This window comes from Peromyscus eremicus, chromosome 11, assembly GCF_949786415.1.
Source record: "Peromyscus eremicus chromosome 11, PerEre_H2_v1, whole genome shotgun sequence".
NCBI lineage: Eukaryota > Metazoa > Chordata > Mammalia > Rodentia > Cricetidae > Peromyscus > Peromyscus eremicus.
In genome coordinates, this window is record NC_081427.1 from 65,844,969 (window position 1) to 65,863,597 (window position 18,629).

Here is an 18,629-nt window from a genome sequence, read left to right on the forward strand (position 1 = left end):
TATTTATACATTAAAACAAGTATGTTTTTCCTACTAATAAATAAGTTTTTCCAATCCTCCAGTGTTAATCTCCAGCAAAAACAAATATGTCAAATATGGTTTTTTTTCTAAAATATTTGTTTGTTTTCTGAGACAAAATTTCTCTATATAACTGTCTTGGCTGTCCTGGAACTCACTCTGTAGACCAGGTTGGCCTCGAACTCACAGAGATCCATCTTTAATCTCAAAACAACACTTAATCATTTTACTAGGTTGGCCAAATATTGAGCCAGATACATCCTGTCTTTACAAAACTCAAGAGTGGTTAACATAGGCATACATTTCCAAGAACAACAATATCATTCAAAATGTATTTACAGAAATGGAGGGTGGTCTGCCTCTGATCCTGTCAGCACCAAATCAGAACAGCTCCTGGGGTCTGAAGTGACAGAAGGTGTCCCCAGACAAGAAACCTGAGAAGCATCAGCTTCCAAAGAATTTTAGGGGAAAATATTTGAGAAAATATGAGGTTTCCAGGAATGATCACATTTGTCGTATGCATAATTGACAAAATGACACTAAAACCACCAAAAGAATCATCATTACGAGACAGAAGAGAGCGTGCAGGCCGTGCGGTAGCAGCAGTATTCTCCAGTGTCCCAAAGTCCACTGGTCCTTGCCGAGTGAGACTGTCCTCTTGGGCTTTGTCTCGTCTGGAGACCCGTTGGACAAGCACTCAGATGCTGATCTGGACTTTCGCCTCACAGCTCCCAACAACTGCACCTTCTGTCTCAAACCATGATGACTTCCAACGCTTTCTTTCGGTTTACTTCCAGTATTTGCATCAGCTTTCCGAATCATGTACTTATATCTCTAGTTTTTCAACTCACTCTAGATGTTTGTTTACTGGCTTCTACTATGCTGTATATAACACCTTATTTCTGCATAGAATGATATGTGTGTGGAGATTTAATTAGATCCCATGTACAAAGTGCTCCTCCACTCATACCTCAGACGTAGTCGGATGATCAGGAAACCTGGTCTTCCTGAGTCACCATGAAAACTTCTGTCCTCTCTCTCCTACATCTAGGATGAGATAGTTAGCATAATGAATACAAGAAATGCTAGTTTGCTCTGAGTGAATTAGTAGTTTAGATAGTTTTTGTAAGTGGAAATTAAGCAACAGTTCTAAATGATGGAATTAGCAGAATTGAGGATATGTAGACTAGATAAAATATTTTACAGAGTCCTCACACCTTTCATTGTCTGCCAGAATAAAGATGCACTAACTAATCAGCAAGAGTATTTATGTACCTAGCATAACATTGTTATATAAAATAATCTAAATAAGCCTGGATTTTATAATCTTAGAGTTGATGGAAGCCCTGATACCTGAAATTCCACGAATAATCTGAAATAGTCCTGCTTGGCAGTTGCCAATTAAAAGATTATCTTAAAACATATTTGGTTTACCTAAAATGTTTCAGGATTTGATCTGAACACTTTTAGAGAACAAGAATAAAGCTTCCTAAACTGTATGCCTATTATGTACCTATTGCTGATAAAGGCTTGTGTGTTAAGTAAAATTAAGTCTGATATAGTTGGACAAGGTGGACCACACTTATTATCCCAGCATTTGAAAGGCAGAGGCAGGTGAGTATCTATGAGTTCAAGGTCAGTATGATCTATATAGTGAGTTCCAGGACAGCTAAGAATACACAATGAAATGCTGTCTCCACAACAAAACAAAACATATTCCGGCATAATTTTGTTAAGACACTGCCTTCTTTATGTCTCTGAGCATGTCTGTGAGGATGTTTGCAGTGAGGTTGAAGCATGGATAGAGACCCACTCTGGATGTGGGCTGGGGTCCAAGATGGAATAGAAAAGGGGAAAAGAGAAACTGCCTTGGGCAACAATGCTGCCCCTCTCTCTCCTTCCCAGCTGCAGACATGTGCTTCCTGGCATGAATTTCCTACAAAGGTGGACTGTAACCTCTCAAACCAAGTCAAAATAAACTGTCATTATTTTTTTTTAAAAGATTTATTTATTTATTCTGTATAGTGTTCTACCTGCATGTATGCCTGCAGGCCAGAAGAGGGCACTAGATCTCATTATAGATGGTTGTGAGCCACCATGGGGTTGTCAGGAATTGAACTCGGGACATTTCAAAGAACAACCAGTGTTCTTAACCTCTGAGCCATCTTTCCAGCCCCAATTGCCATTCTTAAAATGAAATAAAATAAAATAACTGTAGAAATTAAATAGCATCTAAATGTCATTCATTTGGGCCTTTTTTTCTGGAAGATTCTATAATAACTAAAAGGATTCCAAGGATTATGTAGAATTCAATTGGTTAAGTTTACAGAAATTACTTATTATGGTCAGTTATTCAGCTTCTTCAGCATTTCTCCTTTTCCTTTTTTTTTGCTATAAAATATATAGCAATTTTCAGTAAATTGTAATTTAGTTTTTTCAGTATTGCTATCGTAATATTTTTCTACAGAAGCAATTAGTTTTTTTTTCTTTTTCTTTTGTTAATCGGTTCTATACTCTTTTTTTTGTTGATGCTACATATTTTCACTTTAGCTCTCTGATTTCTTGGTAGCCCCTAACTGTTCCTAAATAAATCCCACATTGCTAACTCTATCAAGTAATCTGCAAGCTACAGTATTTTCTCTAGAAACCCCTTTGGACTCCAGCCCTTTATAGACCTGAGGCATTGTGGTATTTCCTTTTGCTACAGACTCTGTACCGTTCTCATCAGGATGATGCCCGTGTCTTGGACAATTTCCTTTTTCAGTCAGTCTTAGCTTCTGTTCTTACCATGCTGAAGAAAATGTCCTGATACTTTCCTGAGAAACAGTATATGAGACAAAAGTTTGAAGTCTTTGTATATGTGGAGTAGCACCAGTGATAATCTTGACACTGTCTAGTTTTAAAGTCATGTTACTCTTTACAAAGACTGTTTGGCTACCCTAATTCTTTTGCATTTCAAAGTTGCTTATGTATGTATTTATTTTTTTTTTGTTTCGTTGTGTTTTTTTTTATTGAAAATAGATTCTTCTCTCATGCAACACATCCCAACCACAGTTTCCCCTCCTTCTACTCCTCCTAGTTCCCCTCACCTCTATCCCAGATCCGCTCACCCTCTGTTTCAAGAGCAAGCCTCCAAGTGACGACAGCCAAACAGGACAAAACAAGATTGGTTAAGACAAAGTGAATGCCCTATATCGAGGCTGGACAAGGCAGCCCAACAGGAGGAAAGGAGTCTCAAAAGCAGACAAAAGAGTCAGGCATACACCCGCTCTCACTGTTAGGAGTTCCACAAAACACCAGCTAACAGCCATAACATAGTCTCAGAAGACCTGGTGCAGATCCATACAGGCGGATTCAGCCTCTGTAAGCCCACGTAAGCTCTGCTTAGTTGATTCGGTGAGCCATGTTCTGGTGTCCTCTGTCCCCTCTGACTCCTACGATCTTTCTTCTCCCTCTTTCCCCAAGCTCCAAGGAGAGGGATCCAATGGATACTTCCAATTTAGACTCTGCATAATATCTGTCTGCCTCAGTGTCCTTGCTCTTGCTCCCATCTGCTGCCTCTGGAAGCCTCTCTGATATGAATAGACAAATCACTAATTTCCATGTACAGCAGAATATCATTAGGAATCATTTCATTAGTTTTTACTTTCTATTGCCAGTCATGTTTGGTTCTACACACAGTCTCTTAGCTATCCAGTCTCTGGTTCCTAGCCATTCGGGGCATGGTTTCCCTGTAGTAGCATGGACCTGAAGTTAAGCTAAACATTGGTTGGCTGCTCCCACAAGTTCTGTGCCACTATTGCCCAGGGGGCACAGATTGTAGGTGGAGGGTTTTATTGCTGGGTTGGTGTCCAGGTTTCCCTTTTCTTAGCCTACAGAGTACCTTCTCATGCCAAAGAGAATAGAATATAGGTTTGAAGGCATCAGTTTGACCCCTCTATGTTCAATGAGCTGTATGGATGCTGTCCTTGGCAATGCCCCCCTCCAATGTCAGTTTTCAGAGAGCAACCTTCTGTCCTAGCATCAGTCTGGTTTGTATAAGATTCTTCACAGACCTCCTCAGCCAACAACTCAACCAAATGCCACCCAGTCCCACCACTGGAAGCCTTGTCTGATACAAAGGATGACCAGTTTTGACTAGTCATCCTCCATTACTACGAGTCCTCACTAGGATCACACTCATAGACTACAGTAGGTTCCAGTGAACTAGGTTTCCACACCACCTCCCATCTGATCCCATCTTGTAAATTTAAACAAAAATGTCCACTGGAATTTTGACAGTGATATTATTAAATCTATAAATCAGACTGAAGGTAATATAAAATTTTTTCCTGACCCATAAACATGCAATTTATTTTCATTTATGTATGCCTTCTTTAAATCTCTGAGTAAACAGCTTGTAAGAAAACTCCAGGTCATACATATTTATCAGACCTTTCTTGTAGTATTTAATAATTCTAATGCTACTTTACATTTTTAAATTAATATCTTAATAATTAGTGCTAGACTATAACTGATTTTGTATGTCCACCATGCAGTTTTCAGCTTCACTAGCTAATAAATTCAAATTGTAGTTCCTAAAATTCTATGGGAAATCATCTGTGTACAATCATCCTGTCTATATGTACAGCCAGTTGTGTGTCTTGTCCTCCAAAGTAGGCACCAGCCTTTTTTTTTTTAATTTGGTTTCTTTACACTGGCTAAAGCCACAAGTGCATTCCATAAGACAGGTAGAAAGAACATGTCTCATGATCTACTTGATGTTATAGAGAAAACATTCAGGCTTTTCACCATCTATCATGCAGGTGATAGGTCATCCTTGAATTCGGGTTTTCCGGTTGCTGAATCCTTGTCTACTACTAACACATGAAGAGTTATGTGTCATGTTGGATGTTGTTTACTGGAATTTCAGCATACGTTAAGTTAATAATGTGGTTTTCATTTATTTTTTTAGTCTATTAACACAATGAATTGTCTTGATTGACATTAAAGTGTTAAATAAACCTTGTGTGCTGGCTAATTTTGTGTCAACTTGACAAAAGCTAGAGTTATCTGAAAGGAGGGAACCTCAACTGAGAAAATGCTTCCATAAGACCTGGCTGTAGGTAAGTCTGTAAGGTGTTTTCTTAATTATTGATTGATGTGGGAGAGCCCAGTCTATTGTGGGTGGTGTCATCTCCTGGATAGGTGGTCCTGGGTTCTATAAGAAAGTAGGCTGAGTAAGCTATGAGGAGCAAGACAGTAAGCAGCACTCTTCCATGGTCTCTTCACCATCTCCTGCCTCCAGATTTCGGCCTCGCTTGAGTTCCTGTCCTGGCTTCCTCTAGCGATGGACTATGATGTTGAAGTATAAGCCAAATAAACCCTTTCTTCTCCAAGTTGTTTTTGGCCATGGTGTTTCATCATAGCAACAGTAACTGTAACTGAGACACCTTGTATTTCAAGTATAAACTTTCCTGGGCCTGACTTACTATCTTTTTATACTTTGATCAACTCACTTACTAAATTTTTAGTATATTTGAATGAGAAGTGTTGACCTATTATTTTTTGTTAGTTTGTTTGTTTTTGTTTTTCTCTGTGTAGCTTTCCACATCTCCTGGAACTCACTCTGTAGCCCGGGCTGGCCTCGAACTCACAGAGATCCACCTGCCTCTGCCTCCTGAGTACTGGAATTAAAGGTGTGCACCACTACCACCTGGTGACCTATAATTTTAAAATACTTTAATTTGGTTTTGTTATCAGATTGTCTATGGCCTCTTAGAAAGAATGCCTTTATTTTTGAAGCATTTATGTGCTATTGATATATTTTTTTCTCATATAGTTGGAAAATTTTACCCATGAAACAATGTAAAGTTGGAATTTTTTTCTGCCTTTAGTAAGACGGTCTTCACATAATTTCCTAATATACAGCTGCAGGCCTCGTCATGGCCTCTGCTATGCCTTCACCCTGTTTTGTTCTTTCTAAAATATACCTGAAAAAGAAAGACAAATAGTCTCCTAGATGCTAAAAATTGAAATATAGACAGAGTGATGTGGCAGGAGAGGAGAGGATGTAAGAAATTTCCGGTAGCACATATAAACACACTCCTGCTCTTGTCAACCCAGTACAATCCCCAGCTCCTTCCTTTATACATAGCAAAGGCCATTACCATTTCTTCTTTTTGCTGTCCATGTTTTGATTTGTAGACTGGTCTTATTTTCTGTCATAGTTTTTCTGCTATTATCTCCTTTTACTATTTAAAAACAGAAACTAAATTAATTATTAGTATTATACGTGTGACTATATTTATATGTTGAGACAAGTGGATCCAACTAGAGACAATCACACTAAGCAAATCGAGCAAGTCTCAGAGAAGTAATGTCTGTTTTGTCTTATTTGCTTTTCATACACTTTATATAGAAATATAAAATCATATACGTATATATGTATATAGAATGAAAGTAAAAACAAAATTGTCCACGGGGGTGAGAGTTACTAATGTGAGGAGGAAGGTTTAAGAACAGGAGGGGCATGACCTTGCTGGGGGCCGGTTGTGAAAAAAAAAATCATTCTTACTTTCATAGAATTTTAGAAAGAAATGTAAGTAAATACATTTTACAATTCCACATGTTTAACTGTAAGAAATGAGACAGATATCTTTTTGTCCATCAATAGATATTTAATGCTTTTAAATTACTGTTTCCTAAAAATCAGTATAATTTAAAAGTCTACTTGGTCATGGTGGATGACATTTGATGTGTTCTTGGATTTGGTTTGCAAATATTTTACTAAGAATTTTTGCGTCTATGTTTACAAAGGATATTGGTTTGTAATTCTCATTCTTTATTAGGTCTTTTTGTGGTTTAGGTAAAAGGGTAACTATGTCCTCATAAAAAGGCCTGTGCAATGGTCCTGCTTGTTTGTATTTTTGTGGAATAATTTGAGGAATTAACTGTTCTTTGAAAGTCTGGTAGAATTCTGCACTTAAACTATCTGGCCCTGGGCTACTTTTGGTTAGGAGACTTTTAATTAGTGCTTCTATTTCACAAGTTCTGTTGAAATTGCTTATCTGATCTTGATTTAACTTTGGTAAATGGTAACCATCAAGAAAATTCTCCCTTTCTTCTAGATTTTTCCAATTTGGTAAAGTGTAGGTTTTTAAAAGTATATCCTTACAATACTCTGAGTTCTCTCTCGGTGTCTGTAGTTATGCCCCCCCTTTGTCTCTAATGTTGTTAATTTGGGTATTCTCTCCCTTCCTTTTGGTTAATTTAGCTAAAGGTTGTCAATATTATTGATTTTCTCTTTGAAACCAACTCTTTGTTTCATTGGTTCTTTGTACTGATTTTTATTTGTTTCTATTTTATCAATTTGAGCACTGAATTTGATTATTTCCTGACATCTTCTCCTTTTGGGTGTTATTTCCTCTTTTTATTCTAGAGCTTTAAGGTGCACTATTAAGTTACTAGTATAAGCACTCTCCAATTTTTGTATGTAGGCACTTAGTGCTATGAAATTGTCTCTTTTAGGCACCTTCCTGTGTCCCATAAGTTTGGGTATGTTGTGTTCTCAATTCCATTCAATTATAAAAAGTGATTTCTTTCTTAACTTTGGTCTTGAGCTATTTTTCATTCAGTAGTCAGTTGTTGTGTTTCCATGAGTTTGAAAGCTTTCTATTATTTCTGTGGTTGTTGATATTAAGCTTTCAATCTGCTGTGGTCAGATAGGATTCAGGGTGCTAATAAAATTTTCTTGTATCTGTTGAGACTTGCTTTGTGTCCCAGCATGTAGTTTTGGAGAATGTTCCATGTGATGCTAAGAAGAAGGTATATTCTTTTATGTTTAGGTGAAACATTCTGTAAATTCTGTTGTGTCCATTTGGTTTATGACATCAGTCAGCCATTCCATTTCTGCTTAGTTTGTCTGGATGACCTACTTGTTGTCAAGAGTGAAGTATTGAAGACCCCACTATTGGTGTGTAAAGATAAATATGTGATTTAAGCTAGAGTGAAATTCTTCATGAATTTGAGTGTGTTTAGTGCATAGATGTTTAGAACTATAGTATTTTCTTGGTGGATTTTTCCTTTCAGGAGTATATAATGTCTGTCTCTATCTCTTCTGACTTGTTAGTATGAAGTCTATTTTGTCAGATTTTAAAACGTCTTCACAGGCCTACTTCTTTGGTCCATTTCCTTGGAATAATTGTTTTTCTTCCTGGATTTGTAGATTGATACTACTTAATTTTTTTTATTTTGTTTTTTAGTGCAATGACTTCCTTTCTCCATCTTTTGTGGTTGAAGTTTGCTGGTTTAGAAGTCTGGACTAGCATCTGAGGTCTCTTAGAGTTTTTAGAACATCTGCTCAGGACTTTCTAGCCTTTAGAGTCTCTATTGAAAAGTTGGGTATTGTTTTAACAGGTCTGCTTTTATGTGTTAATTAGTCTTTTTCCCTTGTGTCATTTAATATTTTTTCTTTGTTCTGTACTTTTAGTGTTTTGATTATTATGTGCCAGACAGAACTTTCTCTGCTGATCCAGTCTATTTGGTGCTTTGTATGCTTCTTTTATCTTTATACGCACCTCCTTCTTTAGGTTACAGAAATTTTCTTCTGTGATCTTGTTGAAAATATTTTCTGGGCCTTTGACCTGGATTTTTGTTCCTCTGTTCCTATTATTCTTTGGTATGGTGTTTTCATAACAGTTTCAATTTCCTGGATGCTTTGTGTCTGGATTTTTTTAGATTTAGCATTTTATTTGATAGAGCTATCCATTTCTTTTATCTTGTCTTCAATTCCTGAGATTCTCCCTTTCATATCTTATGTTCTGTCAGTGAGGCTTGGGCTCTGAGGTTCTTATTCGAGTTCTTAAATTTTTCGTTTCCAGTTTTCCCTTAGTTTAGGTTTCTTTTATCCATTCTACTACTTGCAAGTCTTGGACTGTTTTATTCATTTTATTCCAGTTTGTTTCTTTGTTGTTGTTTTTTTTTCATAGATTTCAGTAATGGATTTATTTATTTCCTCCTTAAGGACCTCTAACATATTCATCAGAGCCATTTTGAACTCCTTGTCATATGTTTCATCTATATTGTACTTTTCAGGGCCTACATTAGTAGAGTTGCTGGATTCTCATGGAGGAGACATATCGTCCTGGCTGTTGTTGATTTTGTTTTTATACTGGTGTCTAGTCATTTGGGTTTGGGATGCTTGTATTCTAGGTGCTGATATCTGGTGTTGTTTTTGTTGGGTGGATGTTCTATTCCTTGATTTCTGTTGCTTCCATTGGTTCCGAGGAGAGTGTAGTGTCTGTGGGTTGCCTAGTAAGAAAGGCTTCTGAAATCCTGCCAGGTGTGATCAATGGGGTTCCACTTAAAATGTGTTTCTAGTTACTGGAAACTGATACTTAGGAATGAGAATGGGCTTGAAGGACAGGCCTAAGTATCCACTGGAGGAAGGAAGGCAGGCTATGTCACCAAGATTTGCTTAGTTCCCTTAGAATGGGGACAAAGAGGGAGTAGAAGCTACACCAGGTTGTCTTCTACAGAGCTGGAGATGAGACTAGGGGACTAGATTTGGAGGTGAAATGTGAGAATGAATACCCTTTTTCCTAGCTGGTGAGTTCTGAGGAAATACCTGGGGAGTGGGAGGCTGAGACAAAGGATGGGGTAGTGAGGAAGGCTATGTAGTAGATCTGCAGGGCGGGCCAGAGAGGATGGGCAGGCCATAGCAGTGGTGTGCTGCAGAGTGGGAGATGAGACTGATGGGTGAATGTGGAGAAGAGGAAGAAGGCTGAAGGCCTGAATATCACCTGCCTTGATCCAGTTTACTTCATTAAACATGTATGTCTTTACTGAGTTACTGCTTAGTTGTACTGGTCAGTTCTCAGTAAATCTGTCTTTATAGTAGATATATGAAAACCATTTCATTTTAATATGTACTTACAGTCTTAGGCTTGAAGATGTGTCTTTTATATTATAGTACTGCATTAAGATTAAAGTGGCAAATTTTGCTTTAAATTTACTGCCAGAAGTCTAAATATTTTGTTCATAAACATTATTATTCACTTTTTGCTCTTACTATTATTGTTCTGTATTCATTCTTTCTTTTATTATGGCTTAAAGGACGCTCAGACTGATATTTCATACTAAAAACTACTTCTCTCATGGTTTTGTCTTATAACTACTTCCTTTGTTCTAACTGGTATCAAGTATCTCCTTCACTAATCTTTATTGTAGCTAACCTCTTGTTTTATTGCAAATATACTTTAATTATTTTAAGGAAATAGGAATGTGTAGAGGAAATGTTTAAAAGGCCATTCTTGTTGAAATCCACTTACATTTCATTAGTATTTCTATAATAGTGTGGTTTCTGAATTAACATGATTTCTCATTACCAAAGCAGTTCAAGTAAGCTAGCAGGGAAAAAGGAGAGCTCCGTGAATTGATTTTCAACTGGCATTTAAAAAGAAAGGAGAGTTTAAATCATGTAGTCATGGGCTCCTTAACCTAATGTTACATGTCAGCACCAAAGAACATATGGGCAAGCTTAAGGCTTTCCAATTCCTCTGTTGCCTCCAGAAACTTATCTTAATTCCACAAATGTGAGAGACTGACAATCACCTTTCCTTTCCTTAACAATGTTTGAGATCATACTATGTGCCAATCACTACTTCTGACTCTAGGATTAATAAAACAGATAAAGATCCCTATTTACACTGAGCGCATAATCTAGTGGAGAAATACATGGTACATGGAACAAAGAAATTTACCTAATTTTATGCATATAAATGAGTCTGCCATCATGCACGGGAGCATTACTTGGAAGCATTTTGACCATTTCATAGCTTCCTTGTAAACTTTGGAAGTCTATATTTAGAACAGCACTTAATGACTCTCTAAAGCAAGTAGTGTCTCCTCAAGGCTCTTCTGAATACCCCCTTGTGTCCTGAGACTTTCCATCTTCTAACAGTTGGGAACAGACTCTATTCTTGGTAGGAGTGGGGGGCACATTGGGTGCATTCATCCTTCCATCTTCTGGTGGTCCTATCCCTGACAAGTTCCACTGTGTCCAGTCTGAGTCAGCCTAGCCAACAACTGGAGCTGCTTCCCTGTGCCAATCTCCCCCATCTCTATTAAACCACACAGACCGTATCCATTAGCCTACCACTCCTCTCTGGAATTCTGCTTCTTCCACTCAGCAAATCCTACACGTTAAGCTGGACTTGCCTCTGTACACCTGTGTCGGGAAAATCGCTGTCACATCCTGGCTTGGGCAGATGGTCTAAAGCCTTCACTCTTTCAGGAGCCACATGCCAATAGAGCCTAAACACTGCCTGTCTCCTGGACTCATAATGGTTGAGCACAGGAGGACAATTCTTGTGGATGTGTGTTCATGCGAAAGAGGAAGTTGTTTCCCTTGAAGAATGTAGAGAACATATCCTAAGCTGTGAAAGACCAATAACACCAGCCACCCACACTCTTCATTTTCTTGTAATTTCTCATCCTGATTAGAGTGCATAGCATGTGGAATACTGGGGTTAGAATAATCCTTATTTTTTTACACTGAAAATTAAATGAATACATGATGAAAATACACATGTTATTATGTAATTTTCATGTGTTACATATATTCTTTAATTTGCACTCAAGTATCATAAACACAAGTATCACAGTCCTGGGTGGTTTCCTTTTGAATATAAAAGAATTATATTCAAAACATTATATTCTACACAGCACACTTATTTCACTAAACTCAAAAACATTCAGATACTGCCCTCAAGATCACTGGATTTTTCTCTACTGATAGCAAGGTCTTTAGACATTAGTCATTGATTGTGTGTGTCTTAACTCAATAAATATGTGCAATGTGCAAAAACAGATTGTTGCAAGTCTTAGACATCTTGGCATACTGATGTTTTCTTAAAGGCTTTCATTGGGAAATTCTTGTCAGGTTTTTCTCAGGCTTTAATGCTTGGATTTAAGGATCTCCATGAGGAAAAAGTACTTCCCTGCAACGCTTCTGACCTTTGGAACAGTGAGAAGATACAATACTCTATGAGGTGAAACATCAATTTTAGCACATTGCTATGAAGAGAACTAAGAGAAATGAACTCCTCGGTGGCTTTTTCCAGGCAACTCATGTCAATGACATCGTTCTGTATAGACGGTGGTCATGGACCTCATTTTCAATGTGTAGTATGGCATGACAAATTTGAATTCATAGGGTATTCTAACCAATGAAGAATAAAATGCCATTGGTGTAAATTGCCTTTTTAATGGTTATTAATCAAGATAATTCAGTTCCTATTATACATTAAGTATTTCCTTTCTGTAATGATTCTGAAAAGCACAATCATTCATGAGTTGTTTCTAATTCATGAGTTGTTTCTAATTCATGAGTTGTTAATTCTTAATTCAAGTTAGAAAGTAAAAAATGAGGGCTAGGAATTCATACAGAAATAATGTATGGTGTGTGCTTTGGATGCCCATAAACGTATATTGTGTATATGTTTGTATATATTATATGTATATTACAAGCAGAAACTATATTATGATCTAAAAGTTTTAAAGTGCATGTTCAAAATTAGGGAAATTTTATATTATTTAAAAAGTGATTTTATTAGTTTCTAGCTGCCGTAATAAACCACTAATGGGTCAAAGAAATGTGTTGTCTGTTCTTGAGTCTAGAAGTTTAAAATCAAAGTATTATCAAAGCCATCTTTCCTCTGAACCCTGCAAGAGAAACCTTTGCCTTGTCTAGTTCCTGTGGCTTGCAAACAATCATTAGCATCATTTGCTGGTTCTCCAATCCTCCATTTTCCACATTTTTCACATCCACTTCTCTCAATTTGGTGTGTGTTTATATTTGTGGCTATGTTTCTTCTAATGGCCCCTTTTAGTAAGGAGACCAGTTATATTGATAATAATTTGATAAACTATATCACCAAATAAGGTGACTCTTCAGCATATTACGTATGACTAAGTAAAATTTCAGCATATCTGTGTGTTGCACGTGTACACAGTGTGGTACATGTACCCATGCAGGTATATATGAAGGTCAGAGTTCTATTTTTCTGAGACTCTTAACTTGTTCTTCAGCTCACAGATTTGGTTGATCTGGATATCCATCAAATCTCCCAGGATCTGTCTTTCTCTACCCTGACCAGCACTGTATCTGGAGTTTTATATGAGTGCTAAGGATACGAACTCATATTTCCACAGCAAGTTCTTTGCACTCTAAGCCATTTCTCCTGCTCTTCAGAGTATCTTTTTGTTGGATAAAATTCAACCAATAAAGCCTCTGAAGTCATTTTAAATAGTTAATATCTATACTGAGTTTTGGCATAAGATAAAATGATTCAGACTTGATTCATAGTGGCAGGAAGATGGCTATGTTCACTTGATATTTATGCCACAGAAGACCATCTTGGGTCTATGAAGGAGACACTATGTATTCTCTACTCTGCTTCTCTTGAAGAAACAGGTGTAGATAAGTTAGGCAGTTTGCTCAAGGTTTGTCTGAATCAGTGGCCCAAACTCATAACAAAAGCTATTCTTAAACTTCTTCATCTCTCAAACCTCTTTTAAATCCAAGAAGGCTATAGACACCTTTCAGAAGAATAATTTTGAGGCACAAATCATAAAATAAAAATACATATTGGATTTCAATTATCAAGATATTTTACTTCAAAATGAAAATATATTAGGTCCTGATCATATATAATTTATTTTTAGGTAAAAAATGTATATGCATGTGTGTGGATTTTCCATGATTTATTCTAGAATAATAATGTGTTCCTGTTGTAAATAAGCATGAAGATCATATGACACATTTGATGACTATAGCAATCTCAGAGTGATGGTAAGAATAGCAGTATATCAATAACAATTAAAATGCTATAAAATATGAGTAATTTCTATGTTGACAAAATTACAGAAACTGCTTATACATCTGTAGTTTCTTTCCTACCTCAATAGTTGAACACATTCAGACAGATCTTATGCAACTGAATATTTACATGTAGCTTTTATTTAGGTGACATAAACAGAAGATTATAGGTGTTAAACTTTTAAACTCCCAGAGTTATCTGCTATAAAGTTTGGTTTATAATTGTCGAATTCTTTACTGAATACTCTAAATGCACATATGCATGCGCGCGCGTGCGCACACACACACACACACACACACACACACACACACACACGCAACTCCTTGTCCAGTGTCAGCACTCTTAAATTTGATGAGAAAGCACAAATCTGGTAGCAGAGAAGGGCATCAAAGGAGAAGGCCACCAAGTGAAGACACACGAGTACCAAATGAACAATTGCCCAGAGAAAGGAAGCAAGTTTCTTAAAGGTCCTTAATGCATTCCCCAGCTTTGTCCCTTAATTTCCTCTGGCCTGCATTGAGATCTTGTCCCTATCCATACACACACCACAACTGTGCTGCAAAATCACTACTGAGCTCACCAGAGAAAGATTTTCCCTTTAAGACACAATTTCCTTTCCTTATATTCAATGCATTAGGATAAAGAAGAAAATTAACCTAATAACACTGATACATTTGCAAGAACAACCAACTGTAAAAGAAAGTGATAGAGCAAGCAGTTTGTAAATTTTCCTTTTACAACACTCTTGTTAAACTAATTTAAGTGTCTTGCCTCCAGGAGCAGCTTAGAGAAGATACACTTGAAGTGATTATTCCTAAATAGGTTATTATTTTAAATGGCGTTCTTAAGAGTCACATGTGTGGCATTTGGTTAATCCATTACATTTGCAATTACAAACCAGTGCTTTTTATGGCAGGCGAATTATTTTATGTGCTCCATGGCTGCACTTAGGACAGAAGACTCAGCCCATGACATTCCTCTTGAAAAACATTAAGAGAAGCACTGCCCTGTACTCAAGGGTGATTAAGCTTTTTAAATCACTTCTAAAGGATGACAGAAACAGCCACTTATAATCCCGTTTCTCTGAAGAAAAAAATAACTTCGTACTCTACATGGCCTGGCAGGATTGAGATCTCCTCTGCTCCTGGGTTTAGTGTGTGCGTCTGTTTTAAATGCGCTTGCACAACTTTGACAGGGTCTACCTTGAGGTACATTTATATTGCACCTCTATGCTCCCATTTCATCTACAAATGGATAATGGTCAAAACCCAAGTTACATTTTGAAACATTTTTATAAGACACTGAACTGGATTCTGATTCATGCTGCATCACTTTCTATAGCCTCAAGTAGGTTATGTAATGTCCCATAGCTTTAGTTTCACTCCTGGGTAAAACAGGGGCAAATGCTTTCCTTATAGGACTCATGTAAGAAAATGATGGTACTGATATGTTATGGAGAATTCTTAAAACTCAGAGTAACTATATTTATTATTATTTATATTTATTTATTATTTGTTATATACATATAAGCCAATATAAGCCCACATACCCTCTACCTCAAGGAGGATTAGTGTCTGTGCTTTCTGGTACTGATCAGAATCTTGCACAATGGTGCTAAAGTGGTCATTTCCATACAGGGTATGAAGAACTGATAAAGCTAGCATTTGGATCCCATAGTAACACTCTTTTTTGTTTTTTTTTTTGTTTGTTTGTTTGTTTTGGGTTTTTTTTTTCTGAGACAGGGTTTCTCTGTGTAGTTTTGATGCCTGTCCTGGATCTCACTCTGCACACCAGGCTGGCCTCACAGAGATCTGCCTGGCTCTGCCTCCTGAGTGCTGGGATTAAAGGCATGTGCCACCACCGCCCAGTTTATAGTAACACTCTTAAAGACAGATTTAGCCTGGAGAAATTCAAATTATTAGAGAGTTCAAAGAACAGATATAAGAATAGAACCCAGTATATTGGTTACTGTTCTGTTGTGATAAAACACCATGACCAAAAGCAACTTATGGAAGAGAGTGTTTGCTTGGGCTTATGGTTCCAGGTGGGTAAAAGTCTACCATGGCTAAACTAACTTCTAATGACATTCAGCTATACATCTGAGAAGCTTCCTCCTGCAGTATATGGGAACAAATACAGAGACCCACAGCCAGATAATACAACAGAGAGACCTTGAAATACTCAGCCCTAAATGGGATATTTCTATCAAATCTCTTGCCCCGCCGGGCGGTGGTGGCGCACGCCTTTAATCCCAGCACTCGGGAGGCAGAGGCAGGCGGATCTCTGTGAGTTCGAGGCCAGCCTGGTCTCCAAAGCGAGTTCCAGGAAAGGCGCAAAGCTACACAGAGAAACCCTGTCTCGAAAAACCAAAAAAAAAAAAAAAAAAAAAAAAAAAAAAAAAAAAAAATCTCTTGCCCCTAGCTCAGGGAACCCCTCAGAAAATGAAGCAGAAAGAATGTAAGAGCCAGAGGGCATAGGGGACACCAAGAAGACAAGGTCCTTTAAATCAACATAAGCAAAGATCGTATGAACTTTAAAGCAGCATGCACAGGGCCTGCATGGGTCTACATAAGCTATGTATATATATGGCTTCCAGTTTAGTGTTTTATGGGGTTCCTGAGTATAGAAACATGTGAGTCTCTGACTCTTCTAGTGAACTGGAAGTGGGGTAAGGTCATAAATTGTCAAAGCCCACCCAGTGATGTACTTCCTCCAGCAAGGCTCTGCCTCCTAAAGCCATGACAACCTACCAAAACAGAGCCACCCACCTGAAAGCAAGTGTTCAAATACAGGAGGCTATAGGGGATGTTCTCATTCAAATCCCAAACCTAGAGACAAATGTATGCATTTAAAAGTTCAAGTTAGAACACTGATAGAATTTGAACATTCCTGGAGTAAGGTCAGACAGAAACAACAGTGACTGCTAGGAATGAGCCTCCTTCTTCTATAATTTGCTTCCATTTACCATCAGAAACAGGCCTCTGAGTCATTATGGTTGCAGTGAACAATGATGCTGTCCCCATTACTCATTTATTCACTTTCAAGTGCCTATGAACTGCCAGGCCTTGACTCTCATTCTGGAGATAAATAGGTACAAAGATGGATTTTTGCCTTCCAGGGTCTTAGAAGAGAGCAGACATCTGACTTATAAGGAAAGAGCAATTCTCAGCTTCTTGCTTAGGTGACAGGATGAGTGGTGATAAATAAGCCACATAGATAGTAGTTCATGCAGAGGTACAAGTTACAGGGGAAGCAGACTGCTTAGAGTTGTCTGATGGTCAGCTGGAACTTGTAAATTTGTGACTAAATACTTAGCTGGGGCTGAGTCTGTTCTCCCATACAGGTCTTGGAGTTAGAGTGAGCTACTGTATTCATCTGTTCAAACTGTGCAAAGAAACACCACAGGAGTCTGTCTTACACAGCAGAAGTTTATTTTCTCAATATTCTAGATGCTGGTCAGTTCTGGATCAAGGAGCCAGTACATCTGAGAAGAGTCCCGTTTGCATTGGAGTGACCTCCTTACTGCATGCACTTTTGGCCATTCTCACTGTATGGCTCAGTGGGTAATATCCTTCCTGTGCAAGCAAAAAGAACTAGATTAGGATTACATGAACGCACATAAAAAGCCAGGTACGGCAGCACATGCATTTAAGCTCAGTCTAGCACTCTCTACTATGAACTTTTATCATGCATCAATATTTCTTGAGAGCTTGTTAGAACTGAGATTGCTGTATGGTTGTTGGGGTTTTAACTCAGCAGGGGGCACTGTTCCTGGATGTGAAAACTGCTAAGGGATAGAATGCCATACCCTAAGGTCACCACCACCTACTTCATTCTTCTGCTCCACAACAGGAGGTGATTCATCCAGCAAGAGGTAATTCATCCATGACTCCCAAGTCATGACTACTGGCCACAATAGGATCAAAATGTTGTTAGTGGCCCAATTTTAACAGCAGCTGAAATCAAATGGATGGGCTAAGTTACAGACCAGAAAACCTGATGAGCAAGCCAAGAGAAACAAGACAGTAAGCAGCACTGCTCCATGGCTTCTGCGTCAGCTCCTGCCTCCAAGATCCTGCCCTGTTTGAGTTCCTGTCCTGACTTCCTTCAGTGAAGAACAGCAATGTGGAAGTGTAAACCAAATAAACCCTTTCCTCCCAAGATTTGCTTTTTGGTTATGGTGTTTCATCACAGCAAAAGAAACTCTAACTCAAACACCTGGAAAGCATAAAAGTCCTCCTACATCTGCTTCTTAACTGCTAGGATTACAGGTGTAAGCTTCTATGCATAGCTATTATTCTATGCATATTAAAATAGTGAAAGTTTTTCCTTATGCAGAGTGTTTGCCTAATACACATGAAGTCCTGGATTTGATTCCTAGGAATCCATAAAGCAAACATGGTAGTATATACCTGATCAGTATTGCAAGCTTATCCTCAGGCACATCGGTGGAGGTCAGCCACAGGCACATGAGAACTTGTTTCAAACCAACCATCACACTTTTGTTTATATTTTAAAAACCTTTGTACCATTTGCATATGGATGGAATTTATGTAACATAAAGCTTCTTACTGTATTCCATTGCTTAATAACATCAGAAAGAAATGATTGGTAGAAGGTCTTGATGAATTACTTTGGTTTTAGTTGTCTTAATAGTTGTTTTCCAAAGATTGTCTTTTCTCAAAAGTGCTAAGTAATTAATAGAAAGCTCCATCATGGTCTTAACATATGTATTTTAAGATCTTGCCT

At 37.8% G+C, this 18,629-nt stretch overlaps 1 long non-coding RNA gene across 1 annotated transcript; it reads left to right on the forward strand.

Moving 5' to 3' along the window:
- Positions 1-7,885: 7,885 nt before the first annotated feature.
- Positions 7,886-18,043, forward strand: LOC131921854 (uncharacterized). Its single transcript, XR_009382120.1, has 3 exons — positions 7,886-7,972; positions 11,942-12,050; positions 17,733-18,043. It is a non-coding gene; the product is annotated as an uncharacterized LOC131921854 (long non-coding RNA).
- Positions 18,044-18,629: the final 586 nt, after the last annotated feature.